Source organism: Lynx rufus, unplaced genomic scaffold (genome assembly GCF_022079265.1).
Source record: "Lynx rufus isolate CCGP_SWC_20201006 ecotype Redwood Valley unplaced genomic scaffold, mLynRuf1.p SCAF_12, whole genome shotgun sequence".
NCBI classification, from domain to species: domain Eukaryota; kingdom Metazoa; phylum Chordata; class Mammalia; order Carnivora; family Felidae; genus Lynx; species Lynx rufus.
In genome coordinates this window covers 24,050,562-24,057,433 of record NW_025814826.1, presented here as the reverse complement: position 1 = coordinate 24,057,433, position 6,872 = coordinate 24,050,562, and the positions used below count along the sequence as shown (strand labels likewise).

Genomic DNA, 6,872 nt, shown 5'->3' with positions numbered 1-6,872 from the left:
AGCTCAGAGCCTGGAGCCTACTTCAGATTCTGTGTCTCCCCCTCTCTCTACCCCTCCCCTGCTTATGCTCTGTGTCTCTCTGTCTCTCAATAATAAATAAACGTTAAAAAAAATTTAAGATAGTTTGTGTTACCTGCCTTAGTGATCTGACCACTCTTTAGACACCAATCATGGTTGACATTTCTCTTCCCTGTGTAGTATTGGCAATTCTTCCACAAAGGAAATCTCTTTATTTCCCCCTAAGATAAAATTTCCTGCTATTTCAGATATGTTGCTGGCAGCAGTGAGTTTACAGACTGGTTTTTATTCTCATTTCTGGAACAAGAAAAATACTGTCTCTAATGAATACTTTGAGTATTATTTGCTTTATTAAGGGCTCATTGTGTACTTTAAATATGAGGGGTCTCTATTGTTACCCCTGCCAACAGGCAGAGCCACTGCACTCATCGCCAGCATAACAGCGGTAGAGCTGATTCCTACTATTCTGAGGCAATAAGGAGAACATGAATTGGAAAGAGTAAGAATGAGCTAGGAAGAGAAAGAATGCTCCGTAGAAGGATATAGTTTGTTCCAGAATCTGGATCTTCATTAGTTGTTCCTGATTCTCAGTCCCCATGGCTTTCCCCCTTGTTTTCAATAAGAAACTAAAAAAAAATAAAGTTTAAGAGTGAAAAACTGTTACTTAACCGAGGTTTTTTTGTTTCTTCTTTTAAATCCTCAGGACAGGTCATAATAATTTCCCATGATACTCAGACATGATCTTCCATCTCATGTGAAAATAACTATTTTCATTTCCCTCCAGGGCTGTTGTTTGTTTTGGGGGAGAGATACTTGTTTGCATTTGAAACTTTGAAAATCATTAAATACTTACTAAGAAATTTCTGAAAACAGAAATTTAAAATTTCTGAATTTCTGAATTTATCAGAATTCTAAAAGATAAACACAAAGTTTCTGTATTAATTAGGCTTTGCTGAAGAAATGAACAATTCTAAAACCCCAACAACTTGCAATAACATATTCATTTCCCTATCACACTACAGGAGATTTGTGGGGTGACTCAGGTCTTATCCCAAGATCTAGGCTGGAGGAGTAGTCCTTGTTTGGGATGCGCTATTCTCATGAAATTGCATTTAAAGCTTCTCCTGGGATACAGTGCATGCGTACTCCACTGGCCAAAGTAAGTCATGGCTAAGCCCAGAATGAATGTGATAAGGCAGGAAACACAATTATGAACAAAGTGAATCATTAGGAGCCATAACATTACTACAACTGCTATATTCAAACATAACTTCTGCTAACATCTTTATTCAGGGATATTTTTAGGTACAGTTTATTAAATAGATTTTTTTTGTACGTATACAATTTCAGATTTCAAACATTTGCTTTATAGCATACTTTCCATGAAACTTACCTTTAATGGCTATATTTCATTAAGTGGAGGAACCATAATTTCTCTATAGTTTGGCCATTTAAGATTCTCCCAATCTTTTGCTCTTATACTGATCAATAATGGTGTTATGAAGATCTTTGTGAATTTTTTTTCTGAACATAAATGCTTTCTTTTGGCTAGATGCCCAGAAAAATAATGATGGAATCAAAGAGTATGAATTTAGAGTTCATGAATTAGAGCTCTTAAAATACTTTGACAAATTTCTGTCCAAAAAAGGTGATAACAATTTTGCTCTTGCAGTATAAGACAGCAATATTATTAATGATATGAAATATTTCTGAAGCTATTTCTTACACCAGGTATATTTTACTACTTTTTTCTCTCTTTGGGGTTTTCTCTCTCCAAGGGGCTGAAATTCACTGAGGGAAGAACTCTGCGTGTTTAATCACTTAATCCTTAACCACCTTGCCTGTTCCCATTTCATAAAGGCTGGTGGAGTGAATCGCCTACTGTATAAATAAATAACTAAAGAAGTTAAAATGGTATCTTGGTTCTTAAAATTTTTCATTGATGACCACAAGGCAGAACATTTTTCTGTATTTTTATCAACTAGTGTTTTTTTTTTTTAATTAATCAAGAGTATCCCTTTTCCCCCTTCCCATATGGTTACTTTTTTGTTTCTTAAATTCCATGTATGAGTGAGATCATACGGTATTTGTCTTTTTTTGACCGACTGTTTTCATTTAGCATAATACATTCTAGCTCCATCCACACTGTTGCAAATGGGAAGATTTCATTCTTTTTGATGGCCAATAGTCCACTGTATATATACACCATATCTTCTTTATCCATTCATTAGTCAATGGACATTTGGGCTGTTTCTGTAGTTTATCTATTATTTCTAATGCTGCTATAAGCATCAGGGTGCATGTACCCCTTCAAATCTGTATTTTTGTATCCTTTGGGTAAATACCTACTAGTGCAATTGGTGGATGTAGCGTAGTTCTATTTTTAGTTTGTGAGTTCTCCAGTATTAAATAAGGCACCTTGTGATCAGCACTGAAGTCATATGTAAATGATGAATTACTGAATTCTCCTGAAACTAATATTGCACTGTATGTTAATGAAAATTTAAATAAAAATAAAAAATTTAAAAAATAAACCAAAAAGAGTATCCTTGTTCTTTTTCCACTTTCCTATCAGATCTCATTGCTTTTATCAAAATATTTTATATCTTTACACAAAAATTAATAATCCTTTCTGATATAACAAATAATTTTCTCCAATATGCTATTTAACTTTTAATTTCCATTATATTTTTTCTTTTGTTTCAGTGCCCTGACAATTATTTCTTATAGGCATGAACCCTGATCCCCATGACGGACTTATTGGTAGGATTTCTGGTAGCGAGCACCAGCACCAAGACCACCAAACTTTTTGGATTCGGAGCACCGGAGCTCAGCTATCAGCAGGGGTGGGTTGAACTGGATGAGAATGTCTTCGATCTTCTTAGAAGCCTCATTCACGTATTTTTATGATAGGCCACCAGGGCTTTGGAGATGGACAAGTGGATTGCCTAAATCTGGGCCACGTGACCACCACCCTTCACTCGGACTCCGTGTCCACCCTGGCAAATCGCTCCTTGTGCAAAAGCAGAACTGGTTCCAATAGCTTGTGCTGCAGTGTGTGTGGCTCCATCATCCCCAGGGGTCACTCATTCATCTTGACGAGGCTGGTACCGGCTTGCAGCGCGCCATAGTGGTGGCCATTTTCGGTCTTCTTGCATCTGAAGACCACCGACAGCCAAAGACCCTTGGACCCCAAGATTGTGGATGTAGACAAGAGCCCCTAAATGCAAGTCGCCACAACCAGGAAAAAAAAAAAGCTATTATGTTTTTTCTTAGATGTGTTCAATATTTTATGTAGATGTATCTTTCAATATTTTGTAATTTCTTCAGTTGCTTGCACATTTCTTCTCCTAAAGGTTTGATGAATATTTGCTTGTTTTTTAAAAAATATTATTTAATTTTATGTTTAGCTTTTCAAATTACTTAGAATTTTCTCTTTTGTAGGAAGTGAGATGAGATTCTTAAACCGATTGCTTCACCTAAATGGTTAAATTTGTTCCTTTTAAGACTCACGGACTCTTGTTATGGGATTCTGAATGGAGTTGCCTTCTAATGAGCAAAATTAAATGAATTTTGTATTTAATATTTTAAACTACTTAAAATCTTAAAATTTCTTATGTTGTTAAGGGTTAAATCACCAAAGATGAATTTACCTTTATTATTTTTGATCATCAGAGACTACTCTTGACCTCAGTTCATGGTCTAGTTTTTCCTGATCAGCAAAAGAATTGGGCAGATCAACACCAATCTATCATTCCAAATAGAAAAACAACGCTTAGAAATTTCCCTGATCTCAATGACTCAGAAGAGCCAACTTCATGTCTGAAGGAAATATGTAGCTCAGAATTACGTAATCCAAGTTCACTGTAATTTGAAATGTGAGGGTCATGGCCAGATTGCACATGGTATTGTGGCTGGAATTTAATATGAGGTAATGGCTATTGCTTTAAACATTGCTCCCAAGAGCCACCCTAGAGTCAGGGCAATCTCCACCCCTCAAGGATGACTTCACACAAAGAAGAATGATAGGAGGACCTGGGGACAACTGGCTGTACCAGAAACACTGTAATGGGCACCTCATGGTCAATTTATAAATTCTGGAAGAAGGAAAGCAGTACTCTTTGAGAAGCTACTATAAAACTGTTGTACAACATTGTGCCTACAGTTGACAATACTGTACATTTAGAAATGTCTTAAATGGGTAGAGCTCATGTTAAGTTTTCTTAACACAATGCAACAAATAAAAAACAACCAATAAAAACCAAAAATGCTGGAGAAAACTTTTGGAGGTGATAGACAGGTTTATGACTTCATCAATGGTACATACATATGTCAAAAATCACCAAATTGTATACTTTAAATATCTGTAGGGTTTTTTTTTTTTTTTGGTATATCAATTATAGCTGAGTAAAGCTATTAAAAAACATCTCCACCTATATTAGGGGCAAGCAGTTGTATACTTTTAGAAGAAAAGACTATCTAATCCATGACTTTGAAATTGGGGATTTGGAGCGGCACCTGGGTGGCTAGTTGGTTAAGCATCCGACTTTGGCTCAGGACATGATCTTGTGTTTCATGACTTTGTACCCACATTGGGCTCTGTGCTGACAGCACAGAACCTGGAGCCTGCTTCTGATTCTGTGTGTGTGTCTCTCTCTCTCTGCCCATCCCTACTTGTGCTTGCTCTCGCTCTCGCTCTCTCTCTCTCTCTCAAAAATACATAAACATTTAAAAATAATTAAAAAAATGAAATCAGGAATTTGGACTCTGGTGAGAAAAATGAGTCATCAGGTGTTAAGATAAATCCCACCCTGGCATGCCTCTAAGTGCCTACGAGAGCCCAGCATCAATCTAGAACAGCACTTGCTGACCAAGGGAGTGACTGGGGAATTTAGGCTTGCTGAGCTTAGGAGAGCCTTTGAACCATATGGCTTGGAAACCATGTCTTGAGCTGTAGGTTATTGTGGAAGCTTCTGGGTTTCATTACCAGTAAAACCATTTGAAATTTGCAAGTGTGGAAATGTCAGACTGTCCAGTAGGATTTATTTAAATTGGTCAGTAAATATTTATTTAGTGCCTACTATGGATGCTAGGTACAGAAAATATAGCTGTTAAAAAAAAAAAGAAGAAGAAGAAGAAGACACAGCTGCTCCCACACCGGCCATGTTGTTTACAAACTAAAGGAGAAACAGACATTAAACAAATAAGTGGAAATAAGGAACGAAACAATCCCAAGTAAGCAAAGCAATCTTTACACCAGGGTATAAATTAATCCTGGTTATCAGAGTAGATGGATAATGCTGACCAAAGCTGTTGCCAGTTGTGTGCTCTTTTACTTATCTTCGTAAAGATGAAAATAGTTCCAGCCTTATCCCTTTTTTCTCACCTTGAGGAAATGATTAAGTCTTCAGTTTCATTAATTAAAAACAAATCATTTGGAGCACCTGAGTGGCTCAGTTGGTTAAGCCTCCGACTCTTGATCCCTGCTCAGGTCATGACCTCACGGTTTGTGAGTTCAAGCCCTGCATAGGATTCCACACTGAAAGTGTTGAATCTGCTTGGGATTCTCTCTCTCCCTCTCTCTCTCTGCCCTTCCCCCATGCCTGCACATGTGCACACACATGCTCTCTCCCCTCTTTCTCAAAATAAATAAAAATCAACTGGAAAAAAATCATTCTATCCAAGTTTCCTTAATTTCCTATCTAAAGCAGACAGAATAATGACCTCTCAAAGACATCCGTGCCTTAATCTACAGAGCCTAATAAATTTGCTACCTCATTTGGGGGGCATCTGTTCAGGGGACAGTGGTTCTCTTTCTCTGAGAAATGACCCACTACCTACACACAAGAGCCCCCCACAGCCATGTTACTCTGTGTGAGCGTCCCCTTGCCACAGTTGATTGGACTAAGGGTGAACCATGCACAAGCTTGGGAAACCTGACTGACTTCCCAGGAAGATGGGCTTGTTCTTAGTAAATGAGAGAGATAATAAAGTGCACAGTTGGGACCTATGAGGTGGCTATGTCTGGGTATCTGTATTCCAAGGCAAAGAAAGCCATGCTACAAAAAGAGAGAGGGTAGAACCTTTACTCCCTAAGTTCCCACTTGTTTCCCAATTTCTGGTACTCGTCTCACCTATGGTTTTGATATCCTATGGTTCCCTGGAATATCACCGGTGTACTTTACATAAATTCTCATTTTTGTTTAAATCAGTTTTAAATGGGTTTATGTCATTAACAACAAATAGAATATGTAATAAACAAATATGCATAAAGAACAGAGTAACAAAGCTTTCAGAATGTTAATGATGGTGAGAAATTGTATATAACTTTTATTTTGTTCTTTGTACTTTTCTGTATTTACAGTTTTCTAAAGGGAGTAATATCATTTCCATAATAAAAATAAAATGCATTATAGGAGATGGAAATCTCTATTTCTAAAGAAATCATTATTTTTTCTCTTATAATAGAAAGAGTTTCACTACAAAAATATGCTAACCAAATATTCTCAAATATATCCAGTAGTGGAAAAGCAGCCCCGTGTTGGACAGTTGATAGAGTTCCCATGCAGGGCCAAGGAGACCTCAAGTCAATCAAACCCCAATATTAGAAATGGGCCCTGGCAGTCTAAAGAGAAAGAATACCATCTCTTTTGCCAATGATTGGTTTATGAGTGGGCACGTGACCCAACGTGGGCCAATGAGATTAAAGAAGAAGTTTCTGGACTATTCTTTTGTTCTATTACCAAAGAACTCCAAGAAATGATCCTTTCTCCCTCTGTGGGGAAGTTGTCATCTATAGATAGATCCAGAGCAGTTGCCACCATCTTATTCCCAGCCCAAGTATGAATCTGACA

General features: G+C 37.3%; 1 pseudogene; it reads right to left on the bottom strand.

Moving 5' to 3' along the window:
- Window positions 1-2,775: 2,775 nt before the first annotated feature.
- LOC124507535 (40S ribosomal protein S16-like) lies at window positions 2,776-3,159 on the bottom strand (annotated as a pseudogene).
- Window positions 3,160-6,872: the final 3,713 nt, after the last annotated feature.